General features: G+C 41.2%; 1 long non-coding RNA gene across 1 annotated transcript in view; it reads left to right on the top strand.

Moving 5' to 3' along the window:
- LOC121015440 (uncharacterized) overlaps positions 1-12,939 on the top strand; it is a 30,661-nt gene extending 17,722 nt beyond the window's left edge. Inside the window, exon 3 of the long non-coding RNA XR_005783832.1 lies at positions 12,390-12,939. This is a non-coding gene — a long non-coding RNA (uncharacterized LOC121015440). The remainder of the gene's footprint in view (positions 1-12,389) is intronic.
- Positions 12,940-13,491: the final 552 nt, after the last annotated feature.

The raw sequence follows: 13,491 nt of genomic DNA, 5'->3' as shown, positions 1-13,491 counted from the left end.
GATCTGTGCTGCAACTCTTTTTATTGGGCTTGATGGAGACTACACTCATACAACATCTTTATTCACAGTAAATGGCACCACTAGATCCACTGGTTGTGTGGCCTGAGTGGCAGGGCCATTTGTATTATGGCAAGATCTGCTATAGATTTTGCTCTGACACTCAAAACTGGCAGCCTTCCATGTCACCCAATAAAGGAATCCAAGTGGTATTCCCAGGAGGAGTATATGCTGCCTCTAATTTCTGAATATTTTTAGTGGTTTTTAAACACCTCAAAATTCTTTGACATTCCTGCCATCAAGAGACAAGGACCATGTCCCTTCTTCTGGAATGTGGGAAGGGTTTTTACTGCTTCAACTAGCAGAGGACGACAGAAGGTATTCTCTGTGACTTCTGAGGCTGGGTCATAAAAGGCTATGTAGCTTCTCCCTTGTCCATTGGGACACTTGCTCTTCCAACTACCCTGAAGCTGCCATTCTGTGAAGAAATCCAACCCACATGGTGAGGCCATATGTTGGTGGTCCAGTTGACAGTCCTTACTGAGCTTAGCCTTCAAGTCTCCCAGCCCAGGCAGTAGAACTATAGGTGAAGACGACCTTGTAAGATTCTGATCCAGTTTGAGTCACCCCTCCCAACCATTTGAGTTCCCCACCTAAAGCTCCAGCCAGCCTTTCTCAACTGAGGTTCCTCATGTGAGCTAGAGAAGACAGAAAGTGATTTGAGTGACTATTTTCTGCCATTCTCCCAAGTACAGTACATAACTGGTATCATTCTAAATGCACAGGAGAGAAATTAGTTCACGACATACAAATGGATGCCTTAGGGCACCAGGGCTTCATTCTACCATGGAACCCCAGTTTAGAAAAGCTGGCAGAAATCCAGAAGTTGAAACAAAACATTCCTGGTGTCTTGTCCAAATTCCTGACCCTCAGAATCCATGAACATAATAACATGGTTGTTATTTTACATCACTAAGTTTTGTTGTGGTTTGTTGTGCTGCAATAGAAAATTGATAAGGTACAAAATCTAACATCCTGTTCTTTACCTCAAAGATGGAAGATGATGTAGCAGCATACCTCACATCACTGGACTCCTAAAAATGTCACTGATGAGCCAGGTTGGGGAATCTTTGTGGGGTTTAATTTCCTGACACACAACTTGCTATTTCTATTTACCAGGTTAAATTTGCATGATGTCATCAGTATAGCATTCCACATATTAAAGCAATTAAGATCCCTTCAGACTACTTTGTCATTGCACAAGAGGCTTTACATAGCCTTAAGCAAGACTACGAATGTGTACTGATGTCCTTCTCACTTAATTGAGAACTGCTTTTGATCCTGGTTATTGATGATGGGTTGAAAAGAATATGTTCACCAGATCAATAGCAACATACGGAGTGCCAGAGGCTGTGTTGATCTGTTTTAGTAAATATATCATTTATAGCTAAGCAGTTTAGATTGGGGCTACCAGTTGGTTAAGTTTATGGTGGTCTACTACCATCATCAGTCATCAGTCATCATGATCTGTTAGTTTATGTTTTCAAGGGCCGTACAGGTACATTATACATGGACATGATGGAGAATATCATACCTGTGTAGTTTGTCTTTGATGGTGGTATTAATTCTCCTTTAGGATGTAGTGTTGACTTGGGTTTGTTCTCTTGGCTGGTGGGGTTGGGGAAGGACAATTTCAGAGGCTTCCACTTTGCCCTTCCTACCTAATAGCTCTTACTTTGTAGGTCGGGGAACCAGCAGGAGGATACTGACAGCTACTTTGTTTATCTATCCAAATCATGCACTTGGGGAATGGGGAAATAACTACAAGGTGTGTGTGTGGGCCTATTGGATCTCCTTTGTGGTGTGCTTATGACAGCTCACAATTTTCTTTTTGCAGTTCTGCAAGTCAGGCACTATCTTAGTTGGCTGTTAATCTGTTTCCTCGCTAGGAACACACTGGCCTTTTAGCCACTGCCACAGATGTCAGAGGGCCAAAGCATCTTCCAGCCTTTGTGCCCATATGGTAATCACATATACCTTCTACGTCACTTAAGAATTGCCACCTGACGTCTAACATTCCAGCGTTCTATCATCCTTATTGATGCTAAGGAGTTTAGATTATGGCACCATTTCCTTCTGCCAAGCCCAGTGTGCAGGGACAGCCACTATTGGAGTTACCAGGGCTTTTTTCATCACTGCATCTCTTATTGCTTTAGCCAGAGTAATGTACTTTGGGACTTTCTGGGGAATATAGACAGATGGAGACTTCTCTGATCTCACTAATAAATCCATTTTAACATTTCTAATCCCCCTTGGCTCTTCCTCGATAGTCTGCCAAATTCATTCTAACAACTCTATCTTATTTAATATAATCCATTGTTATATCCAAGCTTCAAAGAGTCATGCCAGCAGTGTGTTATGACTGGGTCCTGATGTTTTTGCCAGGCTGTAAAATCCTGAGTCAAGGAAGAATGCTCCCATGTCAATGAATTCTTCCCATTCATCTTTATGTCCAGGTCTCCATTATCCAGTCCTCTCAAGATTCACTTCCATGGGTCTCTTGCTGGTTTCTGCCAGTGCCTATTTGTCAGATCTTGCAACTTTTTTGGTGTAGAATGAGCAGACATTCTATTTCTTGACTTGACTTGACTTGACTCCAGTTATTGGTAATGAGAGGAGGGCAAGGTCAGACCTTGAGGAGGACAAGCATTGTCTTATGAAGCACCTGTTTCAGATATGGCCTTGGCAGCATTTCCACATAAAGGGGATCTATTTTACTCTGGAAAGGGGATATAGTTTTTTTCTTTGAGTCCGGAGTAAATGGCAAGATCTGTTTTTTCCCATCCTTTATTTGTTTCCTATTTCCTCTATTTCCGCCTTCTTTTAGGTTGAGTATTTTTTATGCTACTATTTGATCTCCTTCATTGTCACCTTAGTTAAAACTCGTTGTTCTGTTATATTGTACTTCACACATAGCTTAAGAACATTATAATAGAATACATCTATTTCTCCCCTCTAAGGCTTCATGCTAATTTTGTCATACATTTCCTTTATGTATATAATCAACTTTATATTACTTTTTGGTTTGTTTAAACAGCCAATTATCTTTTAGACAGCTTTAGCTAATTTTATAAAGTCTTACATACTTACCCTTCCAGAACTCTTCATTCCTTTGTGTAGATCCAGTATTTGTCTTTCTATCTAAAGGACTTCCCTTTAAATTTCTTGTAGTGTGGATCTACTGGTGACAAAGTCTTTCTTCTTCTGTGTGTTTAAAAGTCTTTGTTTTGTCTTCATTTCTAAAATGTATTTTCACTGGGTACACAATTCTAGGTTGACAGTTTTTCATCTTTAAAGATATTGTTCACTGTTACCTCACTTGCATTGATTCTGATGAGAAACGGCTGTCATTCTTTTGTTGTTGTTCCTCTGTGCATAATATGTCGTTTTCCTATGACTGCTTTTTTTTTTTTTTTAATTTTTTTTTTTCAACATTTATTTTTATTTTTGGGACAGAGAGAGACAGAGCATGAACGGGGCAGGGGCAGAGAGAGAGGGAGACACAGAATTTGAAACAGGCTCCAGGCTCTGAGCCATCAGCCCAGAGCCCGACGCGGGGCTCGAACTCACAGACCGCGAGATCGTGACCTGGCTGAAGTCGGACGCTTAACCGACTGTGCCACCCAGGCGCCCCCCTATGACTGCTTTTGAGATCTTCTCTTTATCATTGGTTTGAAGAATTTCTTTCTGATGTTTGCTGGTTTAGTTTGCTATATGTTTCCAGATGCTTGGGCTTCAATTCTTTTTCCATTCCCCACCAACTCTCCTTGTAGTCCCCAATGACATGAACATTGGACTACTTGAATGGTTCCAAAGATCAGTGAGTCTCCTTTTATTCATTCTTTTTTTTCTCCCTGTGTGTAATTAGACAGAGGGTTTGCTGCTATTTATTAAAGTTCCTTAAAGGTTTCTTTTTTCTCACAATAGCCAATCTGTCATTAAATCCATTCAGTGTAATTTTTATTTCAGAAATTATAGTTTTCAGGGTGCCTGGCTGTCTCGGTTGGTTAAGTGTCTGATTCTTGATTTCAGCTAACGTCATGATCTCGTGGTTTGTGAGTTTGAATCCCACATCAGACTCTGCTGATGGTGTGGAGCCTGCTTGGGATTCTGTCTCCTTCTCTCTCTGCCCCTCCCCTGCTTTCTTTCTCTCTTAAAATAAATAAATAAACATTGGAAAAAATTTTTTAAATAAAAATAAAAAAAATTAAAGAAAGAAATTATAGTTTTCCTCAGTAGCAGTTCAACTTGGGTCTTTTAAATATCTTCCATGTTTGTACTTCACTAGTTGACTACCTATAAAACAGTTTTAATAGTTGTTTGAATGTCCTTGTCTGCTCATTCTAACATCTGTGTCAGTCCTGGTTTGGTTTTGATTGGTTATTATTTGTCCTAATTATTGGTCATATTTTCCTGCCTCCTTGCATTACTGACAGTTTTTTTTATGATATTTATTGTCAAATTGGTTTCCATACAACACCCAGTGCTCATCCCAAAAGGTGCCCTCCTCAACACCCATCACCCACCCTCCCCTCCCTCCCACCCCCATAAACCCTCAGTTTGTTCTCAGTTTCCAAGAGTCTCTTATGATTTGGCTCTCTCCCACTCTAACCTCTTTTTTTTTTTTCCTTCCCCTCCTCCATGGGTTTCTGTTAAGTTTCTCAGGATCCACCTAAGAGTGAAAACATATGGTATCTGTCTTTCTCTGATGGCTTATTTCACTTAGCATCACACTCTCCAGTTCCATCCACGTTGCTACAAAGGGCCATATTTCGTTCTTTCTCATTGCCATGTAGTACTCCATTGTGTATATAAACCACAATTTCTTTATCCATTCATCAGTTGATGGACATTTAGGCTGTTTCCATAATTTGGCTATTGTTGAGAGTGCTGCTGTAAACATTGGGGTACAAGTGCCCCTATGCATCAGTTCTCCTGTATCCCTTGGGTAAATTCCTAGCAGTGCTATTGCTGGGTCATAGGGTAGGTCTATTTTTAATTTTCTGAGGAATCTCCACACTGGTTTCCAGAGTGGCTGCACCAATTTGCATTCCCACCAACAGTGCAAGAGGGTTCCCGTTTCTCCACATCCTCTCCAGCATCTATAGTCTCCTGATTTGTTCATTTTGGCCACTCTGACTGGCGTGAGGTGATATCTGAGTATGGTTTTGATTTGTATTTCCCTGATGAGGAGCGACGTTGAGCATCTTTTCATGTGCCTGTTGGCCATCCGGATGTCTTCTTTAGAGAAGTGTCTATTCATGTTTTCTGCCCATTTCTTCACTGGGTTATTTGTTTTTCGGGTGTGGAGTTTGGTGAGCTCTTTATAGATTTTGGATACTAGCCCTCTGTCCGATATGTCATTTGCAAATATCTTTTCCCATTCCGTTGGTTGCCTTTTAGTTTTGTTGGTTGTTTCCTTTGCTGTGCAGAAGCTTTTTATCTTCATAAGGTCCCAGTAGTTCATTTTTGCTTTTAATTCCCTTGCCTTTGGGGATGTGTCGAGTAAGAGATTGCTACGGCTGAGGTCAGAGAGGTCTTTTCCTGCTTTCTCCTCTAGGGTTTTGATGGTTTCCTGTCTCACATTCAGGTCCTTTATCCATTTTGAGTTTATTTTTGTGAATGGTGTGAGAAAGTGGTCTAGTTTCAACCTTCTGCATGTTGCTGTCCAGTTCTCCCAGCACCATTTCATAAAGAGGCTGTCTTTTTTCCATTGGATGTCCTTTCCTGCTTTGTCAAAGATGAGTTGGCCATACGTTTTTGGGTCTAGTTCTGGGGTTTCTATTCTATTCCATTGGTCTATGTGTCTGTTTTTGTGCCAATACCATGCTGTCTTGATGATGATAGCTTTGTAGTAGAGGCTAAAGTCTGGGATTGTGATGCCTCCTGCTTTGGTCTTCTTCTTCAAAATTCTTTGGCTATTCGGGGCCTTTTGTGGTTCCATATGAATTTTAGGATTGCTTGTTCTAGTTTCGAGAAGAATGCTGGTACAATTTTGATTGGGATTGCATTGAATGTGTAGATAGCTTTGGGTAGTATTGACATTTTGACAATATTTATTTTTCCAATCCATGAGCAGGGAATGTCTTTCCATTTCTTTATATCTTCTTCAATTTCCTTCATAAGCTTTCTATAGTTTTCAGCATACAGATCTTTTACATCTTTGGTTAGATTTATTCCTAGGTATTTTATGCTTCTTGGTGCAATTGTGAATGGGATCAGTTTCTTTACTTGTCTTTCTGTTGCTTCATTGTTAGTGTATAAGAATGCAACTGATTTCAGTACATTGATTTTGTATCCTGCAACTTTGCTGAATTCATGTATCAGTTCTAGCAGACTTTTGGTGGAGTCTGTCGGGTTTTCCATGTATAATATCATGTCATCTACTGGCAGTTTTTTTTACTGGATGCCATACTTTGTGAATTTTACTTTGCTCGGTACTGGCTATTTTTGTATTCCTATAAATATTCTTGAGCTTTGTTCTGGGATACAGTTAAATTGCTTGTAAACAGTTTGCTCCTTTTGGGTCTTGTTTTTAAGATTTGTTAGGTAGAACCAGAACCGTGTTTATTCTAAGGTGGATTATTTTTCAATCCTGAGAAAAGAACCTTCTGAGTACTCTACCCAATGCTCCATGAATTATGGGACTTTTCAGTCTGGCTGGTGGAAACAGGCAATATTCATGGTTCTGCTTCCTCTAATTTTTCTGGGTGATAACTTCATCATTGGGTAGCTTCTTCATGTGCTTTCTTTGATCAATACTCTGCTGAATATTCAAGGGGCCCTCTATAGATAAGGGGGCCCTCTGTATATAGAAGGCCCTTTCTTGTTCTGTACAGCTCTCCCTTCTTCAGTAGTCTGTTCTGCAAACTCTAGTTGCCTTGGTCTCTAGGAATCATTTCCATGTTCTCCAGTGAGTCCACTGGACTTCTGTGCTTAGATTCCCCAGTCCTGCACAAGGGCCTGAAAACACTCTCAAGGCAGCAAACTTTTGTAGGGGCAATTGTTTGTTTCCCATTTCTTGGGAATCACTGGATTTTGTTGCCTAATATCCAGTGTTTTAAAAACTATTGTTGCACAAATTCTGTTCATCATTTTGGTTGTTCCAGATAGAACAGTAAGTCTCTATTATTCCATCTTAGCTAGTAGTGGAGTATCTCTCTTTAAAGTATCCAACTGCATTGGATACTACATTCAACCTTTCATTTGTAGAGCATTTGCAAAGATTTTGAGTGCAGGAACCAAGCTGACTTAATCTTTATAATCCTAGATGACTAACACAGGACTTTGCATATAGGAAGTGCTTGGTAAATGGTTGGTAAGTTGAACTACATTTGGACAAACAATGAAAATCTCCCAAAGTGGTATTTTTTGCCTTATGCAAGAAAGAAATATCTAACTTAGAGTTCAATAACGGAAACTTTTAGAAGTAGTAATGATCTCTATTATGAGAAGTATTCAAGCAGAGTGAGGGTGTTCATTTGCTGGCAGTACGCACTTCTGTATTGTCCAGAGAAAGCCTCAGTCTGATGCCAGTTTTCCATTAACGCTTCTCAACCTTATTATTATTATTTTTTTGCCAAATATGAGATATGAAAATAATTATTAAGGACCCTTTCTCTAGATTAATTATAAAAATGATAGTGCCCTCTAAACTTTTCTAAAGCTGTGCTCTCTATTATTGACAGAACATCAGCTAATAAGGAAGTTTAGATACTATTATCCACAAATAGCTGATTGAGAAATGGTAATACATTGGGTGATTTGGGACTTGTTTTAAGTTACACAGTCAGCTATAAAACCAATTCAAGAACACAGGTGCCTAAATGCAGAAAAGTATTCTTTCCCTTTGGCTATGTTGCCTCAGAATACCAAAGGAGGTTCGAAAAGTCTAATTCTTATGTTTATAATGTGGGTCTTAAAAAGTAGGCAGAAGCAAAGCTACTGGAACAACTGTGGGATTCAGATAACATTGCACGTGTCTCTACCATAGAAAGTAGCAATTGGAGTTGCTGGCAGCGGAGGTTAAACAATAAGAAAATGGAGTGGGGCTCCCCAAGGCCCTGATGATCTGAAGAATCTAGACAAGTACTGAATGAATTTGGACAAGCAAGGGTTCATGTGAGCTAGACAGTTTTCAAAGTAGATAAAACACATCCAGTAGCATACCCTCATTTCAGATAACAGAGTTTCTGGATAAAAGAGTTCTAGATAGTCAGGGACTTCAGAGCATAAACAAACACAAGGGACACAGAGCAGGGGGAAATAATTGAGAAAATTCATGAAACAAGGAAGATGGTATATAACCACATTCTCTTTGGCTTCTGATAGTTAAATTACCAAAATTTGCTAAGGTAGGGTAATGCACAGGATAGAAAATATTGGGCAATTAAATAATCTCTCTAGTCCACGTCATTGAATGCCAAAATAGTATTGCCATTTATGAATGCTTTAGGAATGAAGGACAGAGTGAAGGCTATAAAGAATAAGATGAGAGCATCCTGTTTGCTATGGAAGAGCAGGGTCACAGGGAAGGGGGCCAAAGGGAGAAAGGGGCAGAAGGGATTCATCAGGGTGTCAGAGTTAGCATTGAGGCTCAGTTGCGCTTATGTGGCACAATGGAAATGTGGACGCAAACTAAACAAGCCTGGAATATTGAGCAGGAATATCAAATCTGGTTAAGAACAGTGGCTCTATCCACCACTACCAGCAGTTCTCTGCCTCTACCACTCTCTCTTTTTCTGTCTCCAAAACACATAGCCCCCTCACCAGCCAGCTGGGAACTCCATGGCTTTGAGACCTAGCAGAGTAGACATAGGACCCTGGAAGAGGGGAGCAAATGAGCCCTGGAGAAGAAAATATAGAGATGGTTCATTCGAGAGAAAAAAGGGGTGAATCTGATCATACTGGAAAGGGGAAGACAGTGGATGGGGGCAGGGGCTCCATTTCTGATTTCTTTTACCTCTAATATGGTATTTCTCCCATAGAGTGAAAACAATAGGAACATAAAATAGTTTTTTTTTAATGTTTATTTATTTTTGAAAGAGAACGAGTGTGTGTGTAAGCAGGGAGGGGCAGAAAGAGAGGGAGACAGAGAATCCAAAGCACGTGCTGTCACCACAAAGCCCAACATGGGGCTCGAACTCACCAACTGTGAGATCATGACCTAAGCCAAAATCATATGCTTTACTGATTGAGCCACTCAGGCACTCTGGAACATGAAATAGGTTTTGTGAGAAAAATAGTCCCTTTTTAATTCTGTTTGTGTGTTCTGAAGAAGTCTAGAGAAAGCCACAGTTAGAGCCACTTTTTCCTTAACTGCTCCAATATTGCCTCATCTTTCCCGCCCCCTCCTTGATAATGAGTGAGTAGACATCATGTTAAGAGCCCTGGTAAGCAACTCTAGTTAGCTGGAATTCAGTCACAGTGCTTTGTTTCCGCAGTATTTATTTCTATTGATGGTAAATGATCTGGTTTTCAATTTACAGTAGCTTAAGTTTCCTTTAAAATGAAATTTGACAAAAAAAGTATTGTATTAAAATTCAAACTGCATGATTTGAAACTAATTATCAAACAAAAATTCATCACTGACCTAAATGTCAAGAAAATGTCAGTTTGGTATGGTGGAACTAAACCCTGGTCTGGGAAGCAGGACTCTACCATGAACTCCAAGTAGGATTTTGGATCAGAGTGATTTCATTTTCATTTTTATCAATGGAAGTCATAGCTGCTAGCCAGAACTTAGCATGAGATGTCCACAGTTTTAAATATTAAGTTACTAAAGTTCTAGCCAAAGGCAAAGAAATAAAATGTTTTAGTGAGTCCGTGTTAACTTACCACACATATAAGCTCAGAAATATTGAAAGGTCATGTGAAGACCCCCGTTCTTAAGGGGCTCTTGGGTGCCAACCATTGGAGTAGATTATTTTTAAGGGATGTTCTGGTTCCAAAATGCTGTGCCAAGAATTTAATCCAAGGTCCAGCAAAGGCAATGATCTGATAAGGAAGAATAGTGACAGATTATCGCATTAAAATCTCATTTTCTTTATCTCTACACCTCACCTATCAAGTAGGTAGCCTGGAATGAGTCTACTTGAAACAGAGGTCAGATGCCAAGCATAACTACTTCTCTTGTCCCCTAAATTCCCTTCTCCTAAGAAAAATGTTTTCATCCAAAGTTTTACAACTTTTTTTTGAAGGTCAAAGGAAGTGAAGACTTAACTAAGTGAGATGGGCAAGGAGAACAAGGTGGTTGGCTCTGGTTGACCTACTTTTGGCGTTAATAGGAGAGACTGCACCTCCCACCTCTGTGAAGCTTCTCCCAAAAAGCCTGCCACCCAAAGAATTTTCTATCTGTAGACTCCCTGTGAGAGCATCCCTTCTCTGTATTCCAGGGAACAACAGAGGTTAGGATAGTAGCTTTAGAGTGACAGCCAGGGTTCAAATTTCAACTCCCGTAGGGAACCTCCATTTTATTTAAATTTTCACATTTGTCTAGCATAATAACTCAGTGAAGTAGGTTCAACTTGAGGGCAGTGGCTGTTACTACAAAACCTTGGTGTGCATTAGAAAATCACATGCCCCTCTCCCTAAGCCGAACCATTCTGTCTCTCACACATACCTCTGGGTGCATGCATCACAAAAAGCACCCTGGTATCAGGGCCAATGCAGTTTCCAGTTGGCGGGGAGGGGGTTGGCAAGGAGAACAGGGAGAAGATTCAGCACTCAGCTTCCCCTCCCCTGGGCACTTTTATAAAGGGCTCAGTCTACCAATCCTTACACAGTGGCCTGACAGTTATCACCATTTTACAGCCAGGAAAGGTTAAATATTTGTCTTTTAAAAAGATCACCCTGATGTTTTGTAGAAAATGGATTGGAGGAGGACGAGCTTGGATGCAAGTAGCTATTTGAACCTGCTGTAGCTTTCCAGGTGAAAGATGATGGGCATTCAGGATAAGGGGTGGTGGTAGGGTGGTGAGATGCAGACAGATTCCCAGGATGTTTAGGGGACAGAGTGGACAGGTCTGGAGGCTGCTGTGAGGATTCAAGAGATGATGATGATGATGATGATGATGATGATGATGATGATGATTGTAATGGTGATGATGGTGATAGTGATGATGATGGTGTTAACAGTTCTATTTATTGAGGGCTTGTTTGTGCCAGGTATGAACTTACTTACTACATAAATTCTGTGAACCAGGAAAATTGAAGACATTTCATTCCTGCATGTTTGCTCTGAGGACCAAAGATAACCTAAAGTGCTCATGCTATAGTAGACCCTTTGGAAGTGGTAAATATTAGTCTAATTATTAGGGAGCAGACAGCATTTAAAATTCCTCTCTTACTCAAGAAGTCTTAGCTTGTGGGCATGGCCAGTGGTAGGTCAGATAGGTGGTGGAACATAAGAAGACAGTGGTTTCACTGCTCACTGACCATCAGATTAGATTCGTTGTGTAACTTTTAAAGGTTGGTCTGGGGTAGGACGTCTGTGTGTCAGTGTTTTATAGGCTCTCCAGATTGCCAGGGGTGAGAACCACTGAGTTATGAGTCTTTGGAATCAGACAAATCAGGTGAAATCCTGGCTCTGGTCTTCAAGGTATGGTTTCGAGAAGAATGGCATACAGCCTCTTCCGGGTTATGTGACGATTAAATGAGGGGTGGTACATACTCCATGGTACCTCTGGGGACATCTCTGTTGATGCCTACCTTAGCATGGTGCCTGGCTCCTAATGTAGGTTCAACACATGTGACTGCCATGACTGTGGGGTCAGGAAGCAAAAGGACCCAAAGACACCATGGACCAGCCCCGGAGCCGAGAGCTTTACATCCATCACCTTGTTCAATCTTGGCCCAAAGTGTGGCTGTCTCTCACAGATGCAGAAACCTAGGCCCACGGAGTAGGTCATCTTCCCAAGGGCGCCAAGAGGAAGAGCTGGGATTGGAGTCCTGTTCTATGTCTTTCTGCTCTACCCCACAAATGAAATTCAAGCCATGCTTGTTATTCTGGAGAAGGACTTGTTACAGAACAGTACCAGGGAGAAGCGCCCTTGCCTATCCTGGTTTGAACTGCTAGACTGAGCCACACAGTGAATGAAGGACAGGGAGGAACCCATAGCTAGCCGGGGCAGCTCAGAGCCTCTCAGACAACAGTGGCGTGGTGGGTGATAAGCAAGGAGGGAAGTGTGGGGAGAGGAGGTGGGCAAGAAACCAGGAGCAGAGAATCACGTATCTGGTATATGGCCAGGGTAATGAGATGACAAGTCAGCCAATACAGTAGCTGGTAGACAGTAAGTATTTAGTAATCATTAGTTGCTTTTTTCCTCTTTCAGAGCTGCCTTCTGCCCCGAAGAGCAGGAGTCCATCTTCAGTGGGACACATCTGTTGGCTTGTCTGCCCACGCTTCCCCTCTCTGGGATTTGCTCGCCCGGCTACATGTTTATGAGGACAGCCGTGGTCATGCAATGTCCCTTTGGTTTTGGGGGGATTTGGAAGGGGTATCTGTTAGAGGCAAACAGCCACTCGGTCCTGGGAGATTTTGACTTTCTCTTTTTCATGCGTTTTTGCTTTTATCAAAGTAGGTAATCTGCTACTGGCCAGATACACAACTGCATTTGGATACTGTAGGGGGGTCCAAGGACTACCCAAACCACTGCCTGGGAATGCCAGTTTCTCATAACGAGTTAGAAATCAATGCTAGCAGCTTCCCTGCTAAGTGAAAAAATTACATAATTCCTTCTGCACCACTGCATTAGGCAGATTTTTTTTCTCTTTCTGAACATACAGTAAATCCCAAGTGTTTTAAGCCATGGTACCTCTCTTTAAACACAATATGAAATCACTACCAAATTTAAATAAAAAATAAATTCGATGTAGTGCTAAGAGATTCTCCTGCCAAAAACTCTCACACAATTAACACACTAGCAGAATGTGTTGCTAATTTCATGCCACTGGAGTCTTTTCTACTTCAGAATATAGAAACAAAATCGGGTCAGAGCTCCAATAATAACAGGATTTTGTTAAAATATACAGCCCTGTGGTGCAGGTATGTTGGAGGCATGGGCGAAAAGTAGAATCACAGTGATGCATGAAATAGCTTACCCCTGCAAATACAACAGCAAGAATTTGTCTCCAGCTTCTCTGCCGCAGGAGAGAGAGAGAGAGAGAGACTGAGAGAGTCCAGAACTGCCCTGTTCTGTGGGGCAAAAGTGTCATTATCAGTGTTTGTCCATCCACGCACTTCTACAAGGGAGGCAAGCACCAGTTAAATTAGACTTGGGGACCCACAGCCCGTAAATCCTAGAGCTCTGATTCTCCTAGTATCTCTCAGGCTCCCTCTCTCCATCCTCACCTCCCACCTCTTCGCCTCCTAACACAGGCCTGGTCTTTTCCATAACAAAAACGGCGATAATGAAAATATTTTGGCAGCATTCA

Source organism: Herpailurus yagouaroundi, unplaced genomic scaffold (genome assembly GCF_014898765.1).
Source record: "Herpailurus yagouaroundi ecotype Mexico unplaced genomic scaffold, PumYag 29, whole genome shotgun sequence".
NCBI classification, from domain to species: domain Eukaryota; kingdom Metazoa; phylum Chordata; class Mammalia; order Carnivora; family Felidae; genus Herpailurus; species Herpailurus yagouaroundi.
Note: the sequence above shows the minus strand (reverse complement) of the source record. Positions and strands in the feature narration are given on the sequence as shown.